At 36.5% G+C, this 25735-nt stretch overlaps 1 long non-coding RNA gene across 2 annotated transcripts in view; it reads right to left on the bottom strand.

Annotated features, from left to right (window-relative positions):
• The window catches only part of LOC137638344 (uncharacterized), a 171802-nt gene that overhangs the window by 129524 nt on the left and 16543 nt on the right, over positions 1-25735 (bottom strand). The window contains exon 1 of one of the 2 annotated variants that reach the window (XR_011044080.1): positions 7631-7854. The exons of the other annotated variant lie outside the window; for it this stretch is intronic. This is a non-coding gene — a long non-coding RNA (uncharacterized lncRNA). Of the gene's footprint in view, positions 1-7630; positions 7855-25735 lie in introns of those variants that run through there. 2 annotated transcript variants of the gene reach the window in all.

Below are 25735 nucleotides of genomic sequence, written 5' to 3'. Positions count from 1 at the left end.
TGTATATTTATTTCTGAAACTATCAATTTGCGACGGGAACGAGTGTCATTTTCGAAGAGAGCGTAATTTTTTCTATAAGAAACAGTAGTTTTTTTCCTAGGTTACATTATCATGGAATAATATACAATGAAACCAAGGAAATCTCCAACTCAATATACAAAATGGCCGTGTGCAACATAATACTTAATCTGGGATGGATGTATTATTGGGACAGGAGGCGGAAACTGTTATTGTCAAGTTGATTTTCTTCTTGGGGAAAATGTGGTTTATCTTGGTCTCAAAGACGATGAAATATGTTATTTTCATTAGTAAAATAAATTTTTGAATATACTTACCCGATAATCATGTAGCTGTCAACTCCGTTGCCCGACAGAATTCTACGGAAGGGATACGCCAGCGATCGCTATACAAGAGGGGGGTGTACTCACAAGCGCCACCTGTGGCCAGGTACTGCAGTACTTCTTGTTGACACCACTTCAATTTTTCCTCGGTCCACTGGTTCTATGGGGAGGAAGGGTGGGTCAATTAAATCATGATTATCGGGTAAGTATATTCAAAAATTTATTTTACTAATGAAAATAACATTTTTCAATATTAAACTTACCCGATAATCATGTAGCTGATTCACACCCAGGGAGGTGGGTGAAAACCAGTGTACATGTATATCAAGAAGCTAAGTATCCCGTATTTCATATTATCAGTTATTCAAAATAACAATGAAATTACAAGTACCTGGTAAGGAAGTCGACTTGAGCCATTACTCTGCCTTAAATAAGTTCGTCTTCCTTACTGAGCGCAGCGTTCCTCTTAGGAGGCTGAACAACTCTAAGGTGCTGAAGTATCAAGGGCTGCAACCCATACTAAAGGACCTCATCACAACCTTTAACCTCGGCGCTTCTCAAGAAAGAATTGACCACCCGCCAAATCAACAAGGATGTGGAAGGCTTCTTAGCCGACCGTACAACCCATAAAAAGTATTCAAGAGAAAGGTTAAAAGGTTATGGGATTATGGGAATGTAGTGGCTGAGCCCTCGCCTACTACTGCATTCGTTGCTACGAATGGTCCCAGGGTGTAGCAGTACTCGTAAAGAGACTGGACATCTTTGAGATAGAATGATGCGAACACTGACTTGCTTCTCCAATAGGTTGCATCCATAACACTCTGCAGAGAATGGCTCTGTTTGAAGGCCACTGAAGTAGCCACAGCTCCCACTTCATGTGTCCTTACCTTCAGCAAAGCAAGGTCTTCTTCCTTCAGATGAGAATGTGCTTCCCTAATCAGAAGCCTGAATAGTAAGAAACTGAGTTCTTAGAACCTGGAAAAGAAGGTTTCTTGATAGAACACCATAAGGCTTCTGATTGTCCTCGTAAAGGTTAAGACCTTTTTAGATAGTACCTAAGAGCTCTAACTGGGCAAAGTACTCTCTCCAGTTCATTCCCCACCAAGTTGGACAGGCTTGGGATCTCGAACGACTTAGGCCAAGGACGTGAAGGAAGCTCGTTTAGCAAAAACCGAGCTGCAAGGAACATGTAGCCGTTTCAGATGTGAAAACAATGATCCTGCTGAAGGCGTGGATCTCACTTACTCTTTTAGCTGTTGTCAAGCACACGAGGAAAAGAGTTTTTAATGTGAGGTCCTAAAAAGAGGCTGATTGGAGAGGTTCAAATCTTGATGACATAAGGAACCTTAGGACCACGTCTAGATTCCAGCCTGGAGTGGACAACCGACGTTCCTTTGAGGTCTCAAAAGACCTAGGGAGGTCCTGTAGATCTTTGTTGGTGGAAAGATCCAAGCCTCTGTGGCGGAAAACCGCTGCCAACATACTTCTGTAACCCTTGATCGTAGGAGCTGAAAGGGATCTTACTTTCCTTAGATATAACAGGAAGTCAGCAATCTGGGTTACAGTGGTACTGGTTGAGGAAACTGCATTGGTCTTGTACCAGCTACGGAAGACTTCCCCTTGAGACTGATAGATTCTGAGAGTGGATGTTCTCCTTGCTTTGGCAATCGCTCTGGCTGCCTCCTTCGAAAAGCCCCTAGCTCTTGAGAGTCTTTCGAAAGTCTGAAGGCAGTCAGACGAAGAGCGTGGAGGTTTGGGTGTACCTTCTTTACGTGAGGTAGACGTAGAAGGTTCACTCCTAGAGGAAGAGTCCTGGGAATGTCGACCAGCCATTGCAGTACCTCTAAGAACCATTCTCTCGCGGGCCAGAGCGGAGCCAACCAACGTCAGCCGTGTCCCTTTGCGAGAGGAGAACTTCTGAAGTACCCTGTTGACAATCTTGAACGGCGGGAATGCATACAGGTCGAGATGGAACCAATCCAGCAGAAAAGCATCCACGTGAACTGCTGCTGGGTCTGGAATCGGAGAACAATACAACAGGAGTCTCTAGGTTATCGAGGTAGCGAACAGATCTATGGTTGGCTGACCCCACAGGGCCCAAAGTCTGCTGCAAACATTCTTGTGAAGGGTCCACTCTGTGGGGATGACCTGACCCTTCCGGCTGAGGTGATCTGCCATGACATTCATACCGCCCTGAATGAACCTCATTACCAGCGTGAGCTTTCGATCTTTAGACCAGATGAGGAGGTCCCTTGCGATCTAGAACAACTTCACGAAAGAGTCCCTCCCTGCTTGAAGATGTAAGCCAGGGCTGTGGTGTTGTCAGAGTCCACCTCCACCACTTTGTTAAGCTGGAGGGACTTGAAGTTTATCAAGGCCAGAAGAACCGCCAACAACTCCTTGCAATTGATGTGAAGTGTCCTTTGCTCCTGATTCCATGTTCCCGAGCATTCCTGTCCGTCTAAAGTCGCACCCCAGCCCGTGTCTGATGCGTCCGAGAGGAGACGGCGGTCGGGTTTCTGAACAGCCAAAGGTAGACTTCCTTGAGAAGAGAGCTGTTCTAACACCACGCGAGAGAAGACCTCCTCTCTTCGGAAACAGGAACTGAGACCGTCTCTAGCGTCATGTCCTTTATCCAGTGAGCAGCTAGATGATACTGAAGGGGGGGAGGTGGAGTCTCCCTAACACGATGAACAGGGCCAGCGATGAAAGTGTCCCTGTTAGACTCATCCACTACCTGACTGAGCATCGGTTCCTTCTCGGCATGCTCTGGATGCATTCTAGGGCTTGGAAGATCCTTGGGGCCGACGGAAAAGCCCGAAAAGCTCGACTCTGAAGATCCATACCCAGGGAGACAATGGTCTGGGATGGGACGAGCTGAGATTCCTCAAAATTGACCAGGAGGCCCAGTTCCTTGGTCAGATCCATAGTCCATCTGAGAATCTCCAGACAGCGACGACTTGTGGGAGCTCTTAAAAGCCAGTCGTCTGACGGAGCCGGACACAAGATCATGGTACTGCTGCACAGTCTGTGAACTGTCAACCATGGGGAAGCGAGGAAGTACAGTGACAACCCGAAGCTGTCTAGACTGTCTGGGTCGTACAGACAACTCCTTATCGGGTTGCTGAGGTTGCCGCACTGCGTCACAACAAGTCACTTCTGCTGGTTGTTGAACGTCTTCCCAGTGACACACTGACTCCGTAAACAAAAAATCCTTTAACAAGGACTAAGCTTGGACTGCATGTCTTGCAACACAGCTCAAGGTCTATGGGAGCAGGTGTGGTAACAGACGGGGTTAGTGACTGAAGTGGAACCATTACCTTCCCTGGAAGCATGTTATGCTTAAATAAAAGTCCATAGGAGGCTACGCAGCTAAAGGCTCCTCTCCAAATGACAGAGTCCTCAAGGGAATATCAGAAGGAGGGAGAAAAGCACTTTCTCATCTACAGGGACCATATCCGAGAAAAGCTAAGTTCTCTCAGTGAGGGTTTCACTGGTGCAAAAGCAGCAGACTAGAAGGCAACGTTATGAAACTGCTTGACAGTCTAGTGAGTTGGCAACAACCAAAGATGTGTGACTGAGAAGCATGCGGTAAGGTATGCAGAGCATGTTGTATGCAGAGCATGCTGTATGCAGAGCATGCTGTATGTAGAGCATGCTGTAAGGTAAGCAGAGCGTGTTGCATGGCGTGTAACATTTCTCAGAAATTCCATGACCAGTGCTAGAGTGAGTAATATCGCATTACTGTCCATTGAAAGTGCACGTGCCGAGGGATTTGATTTAGACTGTTTTGTTGATGAATTGATAGCCGGCATGATAATCGTAGAATTAAGCTGCACTAAATGTACTATAATCTACTTCACCTCAGGAAAGGGAAACTCGCCCTGTTGGCAACACTGCATAACTTCATGCATGCTTGCATGGGGTTTTAATATCAACATAATATTTACCTTACATTCATAACTCATGATTCATTTTTGTTTTGAAGATATTTTTGCCATATTTTGCGATTTTGTTAAAAATATATTGCAAGGAATACATATATATTTTTATATTAAGTAATACAAATAACCTCCATTATCATAATGTTTGTGTAGGCATACATGTATCTGATTACAAATGCAAGTTATGAAAGTAATGAGGTGTTATTATTGTCATTTGTTATTTCCAAGTTGAATGGGAAGAGGCTCAAGTTGAGGAGAAAGTGGCAGATGCATGCGTTGAGGTGGCTGACTCATAGCATGAGGTTGCTGCCTCAAGAGTTGCGTTTGCTGTAAGGGTTGCGGATGCGCAGTAGCATGTTCCTGAGGAACGAGTTAAGGTTCCTGAGGTGTGAGCTGCGAGAGTTGAGGTAGCGGCTGCGCAGAACGCAGTTCTTGTCTCGCGAGTTGAGGTTCCTGAGGTGCTAGCCTAAGGAGTTGAGGCTCTCGCCTTGAGGAGGGTTGAGGTCGCTGCAGCGAGTGCTGAGGTGGCTGCCTCATTGATGGAAGAGGTTGTCGTACCTCAAGAGATTGTTGCCTCGCTGGTGGAACCGCAAGCGGAAGCGGAGGAAGTAAGGCATAAGATTCCTGCTCCCATTGCTAAGGTTGCCTTAAGGAAGGCGGAGGTTGCTGCACACCGCTGGTAACTGGCAACTCAGTACGCGGTAAGGTATCCTGAGGAACCTCAACATCGTACGCCTGGCAGACTGGACTGCTGAGGCGGAGCGATCGCAGGAGGAGGTGTAACCTTCTCAGCCTGACACTCACGCATTAAGACCGCAAGCTGTGACTGCATGGACTGCAGCAAAGTCATCTTGGGGTCGGCAGACGATAAGGTCTGCTGAGGCAAAGCCTTAACAGAAGATGAGGTCTGTTGCGGCATCACCTTACCTCTCTTAGGAGGTGTGCAGTCACCTGATGACTGCGGAGAGTCAGAGCTAACCCAATGACTGCATCCGGGTTGTTGAACTCTAGAGGTCTGGACTTTACGTTTAAGAGGTCTTGAGACCTGCGTCCAGCGTTTTCTCCCCGAAATTTCTTCTGCAGACGAGTAAAATAAGGGCTCAATCGTCTGCAGGTGGGAGTGACGGTCTCTGCAAGACACGCCCGCAACCACCGAGGATACTTCTGTGCGCCGATCAAGGCCTGCCGAACCCTTTTGCCCTTCGACATTGCTTCTCCCCTGGGCTTGGGAGCTTGCAAGAGGTCCCGGACTGGGAGGACGACTGGCACGCACAGAAGTACCCTCACGCACAACACTGACACACTTTGCGCTAATCACTTTTGAATTTCTGTTTGCACTTATTTCACTGAACTCGAAACTTTAAGTGGTTTGTACCTGAAACACGCAATTCTATCCTTCCTTAAAAGTTAGTAATTGCGAAAACAGAATTACAATGTAACAGAAAAATCTAATGAAAGATAAATAAATCAGTGGCTGGAAAGAGACTAAACACTAGATCAAATAAACTACGTTTAAAATCTCTCACCGCATAAAGCTTGAGAACAAGAATAAACTCTAGAAACGTTTACCTTCTTCCCCTAAAGAGACTAGGGAGAAGAGCAAAAACGATAACAACGTTACTCGCTTGAACGAAACGTTTATCCAGCTCTCTCTCCCTCCGTCTCTATCTCTCTCTCTCTCTCTCTCTTGACTTAGAACCTGAGAGAAGAGCCCAATCATATATACTCGTTAAAACATATTATTGTTAAAGGAAAAAACTGAAAGATTTCCCAAATAAAAAGTTCCTTTATTAGAATTAAAACCATTAAGCTAAGAAAGAATGAACAAAACGCTATAAACGGTTTACTCTTACTGCAACGTGACACCGTGAAAATTCTCTCTCTATCGTAACGATAGAACGCAAGTTGAACGTTCTGAACGTCAACAACTGCAGAGACAAAACAAAACGTTAGTTCAACTTTGAAACAGTACGAGACTATCAAAGAAATTCTTTCAAAAACATTAAAATAGCATAATATGTTAACAGGTAAAACCGAAATGACGGGCTCAATGTTAATTAACTTCGGTACAAGAAAAGACCGCCTACTATTAGGAAAGGTCGAATATAAACAAATATAAAAATTAATTTTAATAAATTTATAAAAAATTTATAAAAAAGGAAGTTAATCGAAGAGGCCTATAAAAGGCGGAGAGATATAAAATAAATCTATAACTTTTGTTAAGCAAAATTAAGAAAGAGAGTCTATACTCTCTTAGACACCAACACTTCCGTCTAAGGGAAGGGTCGGCCACTTAAAGGTGAAAGAGAGTTCATACTCTCTTCGTCACCATAATTAATCAAATTAATTCCAAAAGCTAGCTAAGCTAATAATAAAACTTCCTGAATAGCGAAAGCTGAAATCTTAGAGCAATACTTCACCAAAAACCGTGAACAAGACTCCAAAATTATAAGCGTATCCATGAACGTCTTGCCGGAAGCACGACAGAGGAAAAATTGAAGTGGTGTCAACAAGAAGTACTGCAGTACCTGGCCCCAGGTGGCGCTTGTGAGTACACCCCCCTCTTGTATAGCGATCGCTGGCGTATCCCTTCCGTAGAATTCTGTCGGGCAACGGAGTTGACAGCTACATGATTATCGGGTAAGTTTAATATTGAAAAAAAGAAAGTTTTAAGATTTATGAAATAGGATTCAGTGTTACATTGCAAGGAGTGAAGATGGTTTGAAGTAAACACAGCTGACTGCTGTATCCTTCGCTTACCCTAAGACTAAGTCTCAACTTAGTCTTAGGGTAAGCGAAGGATACAGCAGTCAGCTCTCGGTAGGTATGGATACGGCTCCTAGGTTACTTTAGGTTAGGTGGGGAACCTTAGGTTAAGTAGTGTTCTTGTGTTTCCCTTTATTAAAATGTGGTTTCATCAGTCCTAGCTTTTTGGGATTTCATCAAATGTCAATCATTCTCCTTCAGAATCTAAAGTGGACACAATATCATAAATTACGTTAAAATGAATTAATTAATGCTTTCTAATGACAAGGTGTTCTGGGTCAAATAAGAGAAGGGGTCTTTGCCCCATAAGGTCAAACCCTTACATCCTGGGGCAGGTTAGGTATGGGCCTGGATGGTAAGTTAGGAAGACGGTATTATTATATATATATAAATCCTACGGTAATGGGGGACCCCTACCTAACATGAAACACGTGGCAGCTAACAACCCACATAAGACATTCAACTGTCAACAAACCTTTTTTTTATAATTTCCATAACAATTTTAAGTGTACCACCTATATAAATAGGTTCCCATAACATTAAATGTATAAACCTTAGGATTACCAAAACGATACTTACTTTATATACACAAAAAACACGATTAAAAAAATCTTTTAGTACAAAAGGTTTGCCAAGTGGATTTCGTCTTGTTTACATAGGATTAGCAACAGCTTGCTCACAGGAAATCCCCAGAATACCCTAAAAAATTCCCCAAAATATGAGGTAATTTTCCCATAGTACTTCTTCAACACGAGCTATTTCAATTGCTACCTATAGTTCATCATCTTCTCAAAGTACGTTATATAATATATTGTCTCTCATAAGATAAATTTTTTCAACCAAAAACGTTGGAATATAATTCACAGCAGCAAACCAAAATATGGTGACTTTCACAAGTTTTTCCCCAGATTCACTAGAAATTTCCCTATTTTGGGACAATTCCTCTGAAAACAAGACCCTTAGATGTGGCCTCTACAACGGCGCCTCTAAAAATCTAGCGATTTAGTTTATCTTTCTATTATATTATTTTGCTTTTACTCAAAATCATGTCTAAATATTTACTTCTTTTCTATATTTCTTTCAGTAAATAAAAATTATCATATTATTTGCTTTAGGTCTTCCCTGTAAGGTTTAAAAATAAAATGCTTAAGTCTTCTTATTTTCACAAAAATTACAGTTTATTTAGACTTCCCCGTTTGAATCTATTTATAATATTCAGTTTTAACGTTTTTATTCTGGTTCTAAAAATAAATATCACAGATGCAGTTGTTTGTAGTCATAGTTATTTATTCTTCTTCTTTAATTTCTATCTTCCACTTTCTGTATATTTCTAAGCACACACACATACACACACACACACACGCACGCACGCACCCACACCCTCGAGTAACATTGAACTAAGGTCAGATCCTTTATCAGATTTAGTCAATTTGAAATATATTACAGATGATAATAAACAAAATCCATAAAAATAAATACACAGTAATTTGTATTGTAAAGTACAACAAGGGAAGAAAAATATTGACACCAAAGAAGCAACATACGAACGAACCGTCATAAGATTTCTCCTCTCGGATATGTTCAATTTGTATTGACGGCGACTTCGTTTTTGATATCTCTAACGACTGTTATAATAAGTAATTTCATCAATCATAGTTTTATATAAAGGAATTTAGGCTTTAAGTGTAGGCCTATAAGTGCTTATGATAACTCTTAAAAGTTCAAATTGACAACTACTTATGCGAAGTCGAAGTTATATAATAAGACATTCGAACACAAAATTATTTATTTCGCGAATATTGTAAATTAAGAATTTCATTTGTAAAACTAGACCTACGCCATTGTTTTTATGTAAATTTTCTCTCGATAATTGAACAAAATGTACAGAAATTTTGTAAGATTTCTCTTGACCTGAGAAAATAATTATGTATCTGACAGTTAGTAAACTGTAGTTGGTCGCAGCCAAGGCCAGATAAGACATGTAGGTGTAGCAACCTCATCCCTCGTTCTGTGTCTAAGATTATTATACATATGGCAACAAGTTTCGATGAGGACGAGCTGTGATTGGCTGAATTGAAATGGAGTTCTGTGATTGGTTGATTCAAAATGGGTGGAAGGTATAAATAGGAGGAGCCAACCAGTTGGCACTCAGTGGGACAGGTCTGGGGGCTTAGGTAGGGTTAAAGTGGGTGGGGCTAATGTACACTTGGGTAGTGTGTGGTTATGGGCAGGGTTGGTATGTGTTGGGGCTCTGAGGTTAGGGATATGATCAATGGCCCAGGGAAGACCAGGCAATGGCTGCTGATGAGTCAGCAGGTAAACCAACAGGCTCCACCAGACACCATATCCTTACCTCACATGGGTGGTGAGGTTGCAGACACTACAAGAAACAACTAGGCTTGAGCATATTCTTCTGCTGTATCACCTGCTTTACATTTACTTGAAGATAAAAACACATTTTAGCAAAGAAATTCATTATTAATGTCACTTAAGACCTAAAAGTTTATCATTTAGTTTATAGTAAAACATAATAAACTACATTTGGGAACTCAATTTATGATTTGACAAATCTCTTTCGTTCGTTTTAGATTGATCTCAGCCTTAAAATAAAGGGGTAACATTGCAACCATTTCTTAAGTATTTGCGTTCGTATGTGTTCAAGTTTGACTTCATTTGGACAAGTATTTATAATACCAGTTGTTCCCGGTACATATATGCTTAAATTCAACAAAAATACATTAATTCTAATCATTAGGAACTGCTAAACTCACTTAATGTTCCAATTGTTTCATATAAAATTAACAAATGAAGACGAAGTCAAATCACTTCGAGTATTCGTTCGAGTTAAGATTTGACACCAGTGTAGCAACAATAGTGTTCTATTTGCGTTCGTATGTCCTTAATTTTGACTTCAATTGAACATAAGTGATTCCAAATATGTTATTTGCGATACAACTATCATTGAATTCATCAAAAAAAAATTCATAATTTTATTTAAGCATTACAAGCCTTGAGTTATGTTGTGTTATAAATAAATATTATATATGAAGATGAAGTCAAATCCCTTTGAACGTTCGAATCCAACTGCCTTCAATTACAGACTAGGAATCTTCTTCATCTTAATTTCATCATCATTAGTTTTACAACTTTAAAGGAAAATGTCATTAAGAACAACAACATTAGAAACAATATCCCAAGAAAAATAACACTGAAACATCAGGAATTAAGATATCAAGAAAAACAACAGTGAAGGTTTTAATAACACCAAGAAAAACAACATTAGAAACAACATAGAAAACAACAACGATGGAAACAACGACAACATTAAGAGCAATAATTCCAGGAACAAGAACAGTAGCAATAACATCAAGAACAACAACAGTTGCAACAACATAAAAAAACAACAACAGTAGCAACATCAACACGGAACAATAAAAACACAGAACAACAACAGTAGCAGCAACATAAAGAACAACAACACAGAACAACAACAGTAGCAACAACATAAACGACAACAACACAGATCAACAACAGTAGTAACAACATAAAGAACAACAGCACAGAACAACAACAGTAGCAACGACATAAAGAACAACAACACAGAACAACAACAGTTGCAACAACATAAAGAACAACAACACAGAACAACAACAGTAGCAACAACATTAAGAACAAAATCACAGAACAACAACAGCAGCAACGACATAAAGAACAACAACAGTAGCAAAGACATAAAGAACAACAACACAGAACAACAACAGTTGCAACAACATAAAGAACAACAACACAGAACAACAACAGTAGCAGCAACATAAAGAACAACAACACAGAACAACAACAGTAGCAATGACACAAAGAACAACAACACAGAACAACAACAGTAGCAACAGCATAAAGAACAACAACACAGAACAACAACAGTAGCAATGACATAAAAAAACAACAACCCAGAACAACAATAGTAGCAACAACATAAAGAAAACCACAACACAGAACAACAACAGTAACACCAACATAAAGGACAACAACACAGAACAACAACAGTAGCAATGACCTAAAGAACAACAACACAGAACAACAACAGTAGCAATGACATAAAGAACAACAATAGAGAACAACAACAGTAGCAACAACACAAAAAACAACAAAACAGAACAACAACAGTAGCAACAACAATAGTAGCAACAACATAAAGTACAACACAGAACAACAACATAAAGAACAACAACACAGAACAACAACAGTAACATCATAAAGAACAACAACACAAAACAACAACAGTAGAAACAACATGAAGAACAACAACACAGAACAACAACAGTAGCAACAACACCAAGAACAACAACACAGAACAACAACAGTAGCTACAACATAAAGAACAACACAGAACAACAACAGTAGCAACAACATAAAGAACAACAGTAGCAACAATATCAAGAACAACACCAGTAGCAACAGCATAAAAAACAACAACACAGAACAACAACAGTACCAACAACATAAAGAACAACCACACAGAACAAAAATAGTAGCAACAACATCACAGAACAACAAAAGCAGCAACGACATAAAGAACAACAACACAGAACAACAACACAACATAAAGAACAACAACACAGAACAACAACAGTAGCAGCAACATAAATAACAACAACACAAAAAACAACAGTAGCAACAACATAAAGAACAACAACACAGAACAACAATAGTAGCAGAAACATAAAGAACAACAGTAGCAACAATATCAAGAACAACACCAGTAGCAACAGCATAAAAAACAACAACACAGAACAACAACAGTAGCAACAACATAAAGAACAACAACAGTAGCTACAACATAAAGAACAACAACAAAGAACAACAACAGTAGCAGAAACATAAAGAACAACAGTAGCAACAATATCAAGAACAACACCAGTAGCAACAGCATAAAAAACAACAACAGAACAATAACTGTAGCAACAACATAAAGAACAACAACACAGAACAACAACAGTAGCAGCAACATAAAGGACAACAACACAGAACAACAACAGTTGCAACAACATAAAGAACAACAACACAGAACAACAGCAGTAGCAACGACACAAAGAACAACAACACAGAACAGCACCAGTTGCAACAACATAAAGAACAACAACACAGAACAACAACAGTAGCAGCAACATAAAGAACAACAACACAGAACAACAACAGTAGCAACAACATAAAGAACAACAACACAGAACAACAACAATAGCAGCAATATAAAGAACAACACAGAACAACAACAGTTGAAACAACATAGAGAACAACAACACAGAACAACAACAGTAGCAACGACATAAAGAACAACAACAGTAGCAATGACATAAAGAACAACAATAGAAAACAACAACAGTAGGAACAACACAAAGAACAACAACAGTAGCAACAACATCTCAAACAACAATCAGCAAATACATCAAGAACAAAAACACAGAACAAAAACAGTACTATCAACATCGTGAATAACAAACACCAGAGAGAGAGAGAGAGAGAGAGAGAGAGAGAGAGAGAGAGAGAGAGTTTTCTAAAGGTTTTAAGTAATAGTCTGCGAGATATTGCAGTTTCTTTTGCCAGAATAGGATGGATTGGAAACCTATATAATATTAGGTCCGGTAAAGGTTTAAAAGCCGCTCATGAGTGACAGAGGCAAGGGACAGTTACATTGTCCTATTGAGCAGGACAATGCTCCGAAGACTGACCATATATACATATGATCAGCGCCTAAGCCACCTCTCCACCCAAGCTGGGACCAAGGACGGCCAGAGAATGGCTGCTGATGACTCATCAGATAGACCTATAGGCTCCCCCAAACCCCTCATCCTCAGTTTGCAAGGATGGCGAGATTGCAGCGACCAGATGTGGGGTTAGATAGGAAGGTGGAGAGTGTGGGATAGTTAGTAATTTTTTGCTCTCTCTCTCTCTCTCTCTCTCTCTCTCTCTCTCTCTCTCTCTCTCTCTCTCTCTCTCTCTCTCTCTGGGTACGTGTGATGTGGGTATATCAACAATTATTAAATATATCAGTTATTTCTCCCTTTCTCTGTCCTTCCTTATTCCTGATATGTTAAAATGAACTTTTACTACACACGACAAGGGAATCAAGCCCTACTAAAAGAGAGAGAGAGAGAGAGAGAGAGAGAGAGAGAGAGAGAGAGAGAGAGAGAGAGAGAGAGAGTACTGGAATGCATAAGTATTAAACTTTGAAAATGGATACTGATAGAACGAGCCATAATTATTGTTAATCATTTCTTAATGTAAAGTGCCAGAGACTTCAGTATAAGGTGGCCGAGCTAAATCTGACCCTTACGCCAAGGGTGGTTCCTTTTCCATTACTACGATGGCTTAAGTCATTTTTCATTACTTAAGTAATTTTAGTAGAACTATTATTATCATTATTATTATTATTATTATTATTACCTAAGCTACAACCTTAGTTCGTAAAGCAAGATGCTATAAGCCCAAGGGCTTTAATGGGGGAAAATAGCCCAGTGAGGAAAGGAAATAAAGAAATAAATCAATTATCTAGTTAAAGAGTTCGTTCCCCAACTTGGTAACAGCTGGAATAAAACTCCTAGAATAATATGCGATAGTTAATGGATGAGAGAGAGAGAGAGCCTTATTGCCTTATTGCCTTATTTTTTGTTTGGGTTCCCCCAGGTCCCTCAGTGTGAGGCACCTCGTATATCCACCAGAGAGTTGCTAATGCATCTTCCGGTGTATTTTGCATCTTCCAGTCTTGGATGGTCTGGGATGCATCTTAGGTATTTATCGAGCTTATTCTTAAACACATCTACGCTCACTCCTGATATGTTTCTTAGATGAGCTGGCAGCACATTAAATAGTCGCTGCATTATCGATGCTGGTGCGTAGTGGATTAATGTCCTGTGCGCCTTTCTCAGTTTACCTGGAATGCTTTTTGGCACTATTAATCTACCTCGGCTTGCTCTTTCTGATATTTTAAGCTCCATGATGTTTTCAGCAATTCCTTCTATTTGCTTCCATGCTTGTATTATCATGTAGCGTTCTCTTCTCCTTTCTAGACTGTATAGTTTTAAAAATTGCAGTCTTTCCCAGTAGTCAAGGTCCTTAACTCCTTCTATTCTAGCAGTATAGGACCTTTGTACACTCTCTATTTGCGCAATATCCTTTTGGTAGTGTGGGTACCATATCACATTGCAGTACTCGAGTGTACTACGCACATAAGTTTTGTAAAGCATAATCATGTGTTCAGCTTTTCTTGTTTTAAAGTGTCTGAATAACATTCCCATTTTTGCTTTACATTTAGCCAACAGCGTTGCTATTTGGTCGTTGCATAACATATTCCTATTTAAAATTACACCAAGGTCTTTAATTGCTTCCTTGTTTGTGATTGTCTCATTATTAGGTCCCTTGTATGCATACACCATTCCTTCTCTGTTTCCATAATTTATTGATTCGAATTTATCGGAGTTAAATACCATCCTATTTATCTCCGCCCATTCATATATTTTGTTTAGATCTCTTTGTAGTGAGTTCCTATCTTCATCACAAGTAATTTCTCTACTTATTCTTGTGTCATCGGCGAAACTTCTCACTACGGAGTTTTCAACATCACAGTCTATGTCTGAGATCATAATAACAAATAGCAGTGCAGCTAATACCGTACCTTGGGGCACACCAGATATTACCTGGGCTTCATCTGATTTCTCGTCATTTGCAACCACTATCTGTTTTCTGTTTTGCAGGAATTCTTTTACCCATTTTCCTATCTTTCCCACAATATTATGCTTTCTCATTTTTTTCTCCAATATGTTATGGTCTACCTTGTCAAAGGCTTTTGCAAAATCTAGATAGATCACATCTGTGTCTTTTTCATTTATCATATTATTGTATATGTTTTCATAGTGTGCTATCAGTTGGGTCTGTGTACTTTTTCCAGGTATGAAACTGTGTTGACCCATATTAAACAAATTATTTTTGACCAAATAGTTCATTATTTTCTTTTTTATTACCCTCTCATACACTTTCATAATATGTGATGTTAGACTAACAGGTCTATAATTGCTTGCCTCTAGTCTTGATCCACTTTTGAAGATAGGGGTTATATAAGCTAATTTATGTTTAACATATATCTCGCTCATATCTACACTCTGTCTTAGCAGTATTGCAAGCGGCTTCGCGATAGTGTTTGCAGTTTTTTTTAACAAAATCGCTGGAACTCCATCTGGTCCGGCTGCCGATCCATTTTTAATTTCGTTTATAGCCGTGACAATATCTGCTTCATTAATATCTATATCAGTTAGATATTCAACATTTTCTTCTCTCATTTCTGTTTCATTATTCTCATTCGCAATTCTTGGCGTGAACTCACTCTTATATTTTTCTGCTAATATGCTGCATATTTCCTTTTTTTCATTCGTTAGCCGTCCTTCAATTCTTAGAGGGCCTATTTCTATTCTCCTTTTATTCATCTTTTTTGCATAGGAGTAAAGTACTTTGGGGTTTCTTTTTATATTTTGAAGTGTCCTTTCTTCTAAGTCCCTTTTTTCATTTTCTTTCGACTGTATAATCTTTTGTTCTGCATTTTCTATCTTACATTTTATTTCCCTCATTTTCCACACATTTTTTTCTTTTGCAAGATTTTTCTTCCACTTTCTAATTTTCTGAAATAAGATCTTTCTGTCTCTTGGTATGCACGTCTTTTGTTTATTGTTTTTTTTCGGTACATATTTTTCAACAATTTTCTCCAGTATTTTGTACAGTATGTCCGTATTTACCTGTATATTATCACTTATAAATACATTTTTCCATTCTTTATTCAGTTCTTCATTTATTTCTGACCATTTTATATTCTTACTGTAAAAATTATATTTTCCAGATCCTTCCCAAAGTTTTGTGCTTTTATTAATTCTGTGATCACTTGCTTTGGAATGAACTATCAATTCTATGACATTGTGGTCTGAAATTCCCGTGTTATACACTATTATTTCTTTAACATAATTCACCTCATTCACAAATACTAGATCTAGGACATTTTCCTTTCTTGTTGGAATGTGGTTTATTTGTTGCATATTATGTTCTAATAGCATATCTTGAAGCTTTTCAAATTGCCTCTTATCTTCTGCGCTACTATTACTCTCTTTTTTATATGTATACATACAACCACTTTCTTCTATCCGTTCTTTCCAATCCACGAAAGGAAAGTTAAAATCTCCGGATAGGAGTATATTCCGGTCTTTATGATTTCTACATATATCATCTATTTTTTCTATTATTATGTCAAACTCCTTAGTATTTGGGGGTCTGTAAACTACAATATTCACTAGTTTTTCAAATTCAAATTCTACCGCAATCAATTCACATTCTGTGTTGCTGTATTTTTCACAGACTTTTCCTTGATTTATGTCTCTTCCATATATTGCGGTTCCCCCTTGATTCCTATTTTTTCTGTCTGATCTATAAGTTTGGAAACCCTTTATCTGGTCATCACTGCCAGTCTCTTGGGAATACCATGTTTCACTTATATTTAATATATCTATTTTTTCAATTTGGGTTAGTTCTTCTAGGAACTCTATTTTCCTTTTAGAGTTACTCGTGACTAAACCCTGTGCATTCATCACTATTACGGTTTGTGTTTCATTCCCATTATTTAATATTGGTAATAATATGGATTCTCCCATGCTTCCTTCCTGTTCTGATATGATGTTCTTTTCTTCATTTCTCGGAATTCTGCCATTAAAAAATCCAACTTTTCCATAATATTTGTTCTTTCGCCTTCATATTTATTTTTGTGTGTAAACCTGCAATTATCCCCATATCTGCACCAACCCCTGGCATTATATATGCATTCTTTGTAGTTGGGCTCTATTTGTGGAGATTTAGGTTGAAAGGCCTTTTTTGGTGCATAGTGCGGTATATACGCGGCCTGCTTTTTTGTTTCTTTTTTTGTTTCATTTTTGTTTTTCTTTTCAGTTTGCTGAGTTTTCTTACTCTCATTCATAGTTGCAGGATGCATATATCGACATTTTTTGTTGAAACTGCATCCTTTTCCTTCTTTTAGGGTTTTGCATATTTTTGGATGGAGATCTCTGCATTCGTCTCCATATCCGTCTAAATACGCACATTTACCATATATTTCATAATTATGGCATATCTTTGGATGCTTGTAGTAGCATCTTTCGCCAAATTTGCAATTCCCTCGTTTCAGCCTATTACAGACTATATCTTTCTTTTCTTTTTTTTCTTGTTCTTGCTCTTCCCTAAAAGTATGTAGGTCCGGGTAGAGTCTCTTGGGTCTATTATTTGTTTCCATCTGATAATTTATTTCTTCATAAGTATGTTGTTGGATGGCATCATAAGTTATATCAATGATTTCCTCTGCATCCTTACACATATCCTGTTCATTGTTCTCTTCTTCTTCTTTTTCTTCTTCTTCTTCTTCTTCTTCTTCTTCTTCAACTATTTGCAGCTTTAGTCTCGACTTGATTATATTTTCTATCCAGACTAAGCATGTTGAGCAGAATACCTTTGTGTCTCTATTTTTTATTTTTTGCTGTATTTCAGCACATGTGGGGTGTTTTGGAACATTACAGTCATTACATTTTCTAATCAGTTGTTGAGGATTATTAATGGAATACCATATCTTACATGTATTACACCATTTTGGCATTCTTTTTCCCAATGCATCAATCAGCATATTCACCATATTGGACTTGTTATTGTTCTTTGATGGAATGTGTTGATTGATGTAGACTTTCTTTATAAGTCTCTTTAACACTTGGATCTTCTTTGGAATTTCTTCAATTATTTTACTGATGTTTTCCGCAGATTTGTTCCAGTCTATTGGATCATATTGTTTCAATATGTCTGCGAATATTTTTCCGTCACACTGGTTGGAGCTGCTAGTGACATCTGTTGTCAATCGGTCGAGCTCCTGTTTCGCCAACTCATGAAATTTGCCTTTGCTGACTCCAGCGATGTCTCTCCACGAGTTGCCTGTGTTATACAATGCCATCTTGATCAGATTTTTATTAATTCACAAGATAACTATCCTATGCCGACGATTTATCTCACTTTTCTGCCCTCAAACTAATCACCGACTATTCACGAAAACTTGTAGCTATATTTACTCGATAGCCTTTTTGTTATCCGCGTTAAATCAGGATATTTTTAGGGACGCACAAGTGTTCACTTCACCGGCACACAAATACAACTCAGAGAGAGAGAGAGAGAGAGAGAGAGAGAGAGAGAGAGAGAGAGAGAGAGAGAGAGAGAGAGCAGGTAACTGGGCTAATCACTTGATCAAGTTCATACGAAGAATATTTAAGTAAACGTTAAAAAAAAAAAAACTTATTTAAACGGTTCAGTTACCGCTGATTGCATGAAATCATAGGCCTAATGATAAACCATATTACTGTTCATTTGAATATGACGGGAAAAGTCAATTTGAAATATCTAATCTAATACGACAATAAACAAAATTCCCTAATAAGGGTAAATGAGTACACAGTCTTTCATATTGTATAATAACACTGGAGCAAACTGTTCTCGCCCTTACGATGTCAGACAGTAAGGGTGATTATTTCCGTTGCCTTTTTACAATAGCATACGTCTCTTAACTTTGCTCTCTCTCTCTCTCTCTCTCTCTCTCTCTCTCTCTCTGAATCTCTCTCTCTCTCTCTCTCTCTCTCTCTCTCTCTCTCTGAATATATATATATATATATATATATATATATATATATATATATATATATATATATATATATATATATATATATATATACTGTATTCAGAGAGAGAGAGAGAGAGAGAGAGAGAGAGAGAGAGAGAGAGAGAGAGAGAGCACATTCGAACGAAACGTCATAAGACTTCTCTTCTCAAAAGTCAAATGTTCGATTTGACTTATCAATATCGGCTTCGTTTTCTAAATTTGGATTTAAAGTTGTGAATCTTAAATTTATATTAGAAATTTCTCGTTTAATTTGGCGGTTGACCAAGTAACTTGATTCACAGATGCCTATTCTATACTTAAAACTGTAAAACCTTTACAATGTTAACAACTTATGCGAAGTTGAAGTTAGAATTAAAGACATTCGAACACAAGATACGTATATTTCGCGATTAGGATAAAGTGAATGAATTTGATACGTAAAACTAGGCCTACGCCATTGTTTGTTGTGAATTTTTCTTCTATTGTTTGAATATTTTTGGCTTAATTACCTGAGAAGATGATTATTTTGCCTTGCAGTTTGTCTAGCGAAATGGGATAGTAATAACATCGACGGTCCGTTGCAAGGAGCAGCTTGCTTGGCAAGGTCTATAGACCTTGTTGCTTGGTATGGTAAATGTGTGTGTGCGTGTGTTTGTGCAACCATAATACCTTGAACATATCAGATTTCTAGACGTTGATAAGTCTATTAGAATATATATATATATATATATATATATATATATATATATATATATATGTGTGTGTGTGTGTGTGTGTGTGTGTGTGTGTGTGTGAAAATTTGCATTTTATAATGTAGGAGAAATGATATAGGTAATATAATGAAAATAACATTAAATGACACATTATAAACAATATAGAACTATTTGATATTTAAAAAAAAAATGATTCGAGTGACAGATGAGCAGCGTTGCCACATTTCCTCCTAACAACATTATTTCCCTTACTAATATTGATACTGCATTAGACATTCTAATTACATTTGGCACAAGAGAGGCTAATCAAAACTTAGGCCTACGTGTAGCATTATAGGAAATATATACAATATGATAATCTCTCTCTCTCTCTCTCTCTCTCTCTCTCTCTCTCTCTCTCTCTCTCTCTCTCTCTCCAATTTGATATTTCTTTTCCTCTTATTCCTTTGTTCTATAATACCAATATCCATTACCTATGGGTATATATCAAACGTATTTGTATATGTATATCATCATCATTAAAGATTCTACCCCAGGAACAAATGCAGTGAGTTTGCATGTGTGTGTGTGTGTGTCAAGGGCGTATATATATACATATATATATATATATATATATATATATATATATATATATATATATTTATATATATATATATACTGATAGGCCTACTTGGAGAATATACCAAAAATATACTGACGATGTTGATTCTTTGCTACAAACTCATTGGCAATATCGATCAAGTCAAGGATATCGGTTTTTTCTTACGTAATATTCCGCAACAAATTTGACATATTTGCCATCATGTACTGTTTTAAAATAATGTCAATGACAAAAGTCAGAAATACTCTAATGTGTCTTGGGAATCAATGTATGATTAGTGTATACCTGAAATTGATCATAATATGGTGGAATTTATATGTGTAAGGTAGTCTTTATATAAAGAAATAGCAGTTTTATGAATAAGATTGCGTACCGTCATACACGGCACATAGACCTAGTGAACTCCCCGTTTAAAAACAACAATGGTTCATGATTAATTTTATTCTCACCAACTAATTGTATATTTTATAAAAACAATGGTTGATACATTGTTTCATTTCAGTGAGTTTATTTTCATAAACTGTTTGGTACAACTGATAAAACATCATTATGTTTTGACAAATGTTCATGACTCAAAGTGGTTAACACGATCACAGTGAACGTAAATATGACGATGTCAAAACTATAACAAAGCAATTCATATTACTCAATGAATAATAATAACATGAAGCATCAGACCTTGTGAGAACAGAATACAGTAAATTTGATTCTTTTAATTTGTTTATTTCGTGAATCTACATAAATGATAACATTAGGTAAATCAAATAGTTCTACAAGTTTCAACTTGCATTCCAATATTGCTGTTGTCTTGTACAACATATATTAAAATAACTGAATTTAGTTTTATATATATATATATATATATATATATATATATATATATATATATATATAGAATTGTAAGTAAGCAAAATTAAGAACAAGCATATTTATAATATAAACATACATATTGGAAAGTCATGCCTGAGACCAGAAAATATACATATGAAAAGTGTATGAATAATGTATAATTAATACTTCGTAAGCTCTGAAATTATATAAAGGTATACATATTTAAAAAGAATTATGAAGAAATTATATATATATATATATATATAAGCCTATATATATATATATATATATATATATACATATATATAAGCCTATATATATACATATATATAGGCCTATATATATATATACATATATATATATATATATATATATATATATATATATATATATATATATATATATATATAGGCCTATATATATATATATAGGCCTATATATATGTATATATAGGCCTATATATGTATATATATACATATATATATATATATATATATATATATATATATATATATATATATATATATATATATATATACATCCATGCATATGTTTATATGTACGACATTCGTCAACTACATGTGTTCGCGTGTGTCATGTTTTCAATGATGTAGTGTGTTACTATAATAGTGTTTGGTAATGATGGATAGATTAACATATGTTTGCACGGTATGCACTGGGGGTCAAACATTATAAGTGGCTTGATTCCCCATATGGGGGCTGCTCTCTCTAAAACTAAGAGAGTGACGAGTGACGGGACTGTGAAACTATGATGCTGGGTACTAACATGATACTTAGGTGGCGGGTGTGGGGTGGGAGGGTGAGACTGTACAAGGGCTGTTGCCAGAGATGAAATGCATTTACAATATGTAAATCTAAATGTTTAAACGCATATTTTCAGCAAAAAAAAGTGGGAGAGGGCTATAGGCCCCCCCCCCCCCCAGCCCCCACTGCTCCTATGCCCCTGAGCCCTGAGCTATTATAATAACACATGAAATAGGGTTTTGAGACAAGATGTATTATTTCTTTGAGAAATTCAGATGAAACCTTTATGTATATAATGAAGTTGTAATATTTATATTTTGCAAAGTTTCTCTATATAAACGAAAACCAGAGCAACATAATGGAAAATGTCCCCGGCTTAAGTATGTATAAAAATCGAGTTAATTTTTCAAAAGGCGCAAATATTAGCTAGATTTTTCTATTTTTACTTTGGAATTTCGCCCGTTTTTATTATACATTTTGAAGGCTGCTCATGAACGACAGAGCTAACATTTCTATGTACAGTCGGACACAGGAAGATCTGGCACACCCCACTCTGAGAAAGTGCACCTATGCACTTGCCCAGAGAGAGGTGTGCAAAGAATTCTTGTGTCCGACTGTGACCAACGCTTAAGACCTCCCTCCGTGCATGCTAGGACCCGGGAGAGCCAGACATTGCCTATTAATGACTAAGCAGAGTTAGCCATGAACTCACAGGTCGCTCAGAAATGATAAAGTTAACGTAGCTCTTTCTAAAGTCACTTTTCCAAGAGCGAGAATTTTACCCGCCCGGTATGTCGGGGGGAAAAAAAAGGCCAGGTAAAATAAGCCGAACCGATTAATTCGGCATAAACATCTCTTGGGTCTCCCACTAAAGGGGAAAGATAAGAAAGGGAAGCACCCACTGGAATGGGGAGAAGAGGATGAGAAGATAAAGCGAGACGATTAAAAAGAGAAAAAGAGAGATTTAGGGAAGATATAGTCAACTGAGCTGTGCTGGAAGTTGTCTTACATCTGACAACCGAGGCGCTTAAGGTAACCCAAGGAAGGAAACGGTCAAACACATGCGCCTCTGCCGCCTTAGTTAGTTGGTCTGGAACTGTGAAAGTGAGAGGAAGGGGTTGGCTCTCCCTCTGTGGATAACAGCTTACAATTTCTGTGTTTAATCTAGTCAATAAATTGACATATCTGTGAGAGAAGAAGAAAATTGTATTGAGTTTTTTGAAGCCACGGATATATTGATATCAGCCGGAAGGGGAAAATATGTGATGATTGAGAAAAAACAACTATTATTTTTTTTAGATATTCAGCTTCAAATGACATAAAATTCATAATTTGAAGTTTTGAAATGTGAAATACAGAATACTCGAGAGATCTTGAAATCCAATGCATGAAATATCTGGGAAAAAAAAAACAATTATTTCAATGGAAAATAGAATTATTTACATGTAGACAGTATATCTGTATCATGAGATTGCATATATCTTAGGAGTCAACTGAATTATTATTATTATTATTATTATTATTATTATTATCAGCTAAGCTACAGGCCTAGTTGGAAAAGCAAGATGCTATAAGCCCAAGGGCTCCAACAGGGAGAAATAGCCCAGTGAGGGAAGGAAATAAGACAATAAATAAATGAATGTTATGCAATTGAACACATTATTTCTACTTATTTATAAACACCCAAGAAATGTTATTATGTTCAAAGTAATTGTGTGTAAAATACACATACGTTATACTATTGTTATTATTATTATTATTATCATCATCATTATTATATTGTTATTATTATCATTATTATTACAAGCTAGGCTACAACCCTATTTGGAAAAGAAAAATGCTATAAGGTCCTGGACTCCAGCAGGAAAAAATAGCCCAGTGAGGACAAGAAACAAGGAAATAAATAATCAACAAGAGAAGCAAAAAAGAAAATCATAATGAAATATTTCAAGAACTGTAACAACATTACATAAGATCCTTCATATATAAACTATAAAAACTTTAACAAAACAAGAGGAAGAGAAACTAGATAGAACAGCATGGCCGAGAGAACTACACAGAGTAACAAGAGAAACGTCCTAATGTCATTGATATTTTCATAATTAAAAGAAATGTATACACACACACACACACACACACATATATATATATATATATATATATATATATATATATATGTATATATATATATATATATATATATATATATATTATATATATATGTATGTATATACATATATATTTATATATATAATATATATATATATATATATATATATATATATATATATATATATATATATATATATATATATATATATATTTATATATATAATATATACATGTATATATATATATATATATATATATATATATATATATATGTATATACATATATATATATATATATATTTATATATATAATATATATATATATATATATATATGTATATATATTTTTATATACATATTTATGTATTATTATTATTATTATTATTATTATTATTATTACTTGCTAGGTTACAACCCTAGTTGGAAAAGCAGGATGCTATAAGCCCAGGGCCTCCAACAAGGAAAATAGCCCAGTGAGGAAAGGAAAAAGGAAAAATAAAATATTTTAAGAATAGCTACAATATTAAAATGAATATCTCCTATATAAACTATAAATTTTTTTAACAAAACAAAAGGAAGAGAAACAATATAGAATAGTGTGCCCGAGAGTACCCTCAAGCAAGATAACTCTAACCCAATACAGTGGAAGACCATCGTACAGAGGCTATGACACTACCTAAGACTAGAGAACAATGGTTTAATTTCAGAGTGTCCTTCTCCTAGAAGAGCTGTTTACTATAGCTAAAGAGTCTCTTCTACCCTTACCAAGAGGAAAGTGGCCACTGAACAATTACAGTGAAGTAGTTAACTTCATGAGAAAAGAAAAATTGTTTGATATTTTCAGTGTTGTCAGGTGTATGAGGACAGAGGAGAATATGTAAAGAATAGGCCAGACTATTCTGTGTATGTGTAGGCAACGGGAAAATGAACCGTAACCAGAGAGAAGAATCTAATCTAGTACTGTCTGGCCAGTCAAAGGACCCATAACTCTCTAGCGGTAGTATCTCAACGGGTGGCTGGTGCCCTGGCCAACCTACTACCTATATATACAAATACTGTATATATATGTATGTATATATATATATATATATATATATATATATATATATAAATAGACATACATATATATATATATATATATATATATATATATACACATATATATATGCACATACATATACATAGACACATATACATACATACATATATATATATATATACATATATATATATATATATATATATATATATATATATATATATATATATATATATATACACGTACAAACATGCAAAAATTCGTACGTGTTTACCCCAATGACAAGGAGTAATGAAAATAGTATTTAAAATACGAATTAAATTGTGCTTTCGTTGTTACTCTTATCAATTATAATTGCAATTTTAGACTTATTTCTATATTGGGGGATATTCTTAATGTGGTTTCAGAGTCTCGTTATAATCCGTGAATATTCTATGATTTCTGTTATCCACTCGTCGTAAAAATTAATTAACGTTTCAATTTAATCAAAGTCAGCATATTAACCATGTACGAGGTCCATTTTTACCTCCGACAACGAAGTTGGAAGGAGGTTATGTTTTACCTCTTGTTTGTGTGTTTCTTTGTGAACAGCTTCCTGGCCACAATCTTAATCGTAGAGTAATGAAACTTGCTGGGATTAACTGCTATGTAAAATGCTGAAAATGATTGAATTTTGGAATCCCAAGGTCAAAGGTCAAGATCACGGTCAAGCAAAATGTCCAATTTACGTAATCAGCCATAAGTTTGAACATCGTTGTCACAGAGACTTCAAACTTGATTCCTATTTGAGTTTATGAAAATCTGCTCCAATTAATACATGTTAAGATCAAAGGTCAAGGTCGAGAAATAAGCTGCCACGGCGGAGGTGCTGTACTCTACTCAGAGCCCCCCCCCTCTGATTTTCTCTGTA

This window comes from Palaemon carinicauda, chromosome 3 (genome assembly GCF_036898095.1).
Source record: "Palaemon carinicauda isolate YSFRI2023 chromosome 3, ASM3689809v2, whole genome shotgun sequence".
NCBI lineage: Eukaryota > Metazoa > Arthropoda > Malacostraca > Decapoda > Palaemonidae > Palaemon > Palaemon carinicauda.
Note: the sequence above shows the minus strand (reverse complement) of the source record. Positions and strands in the feature narration are given on the sequence as shown.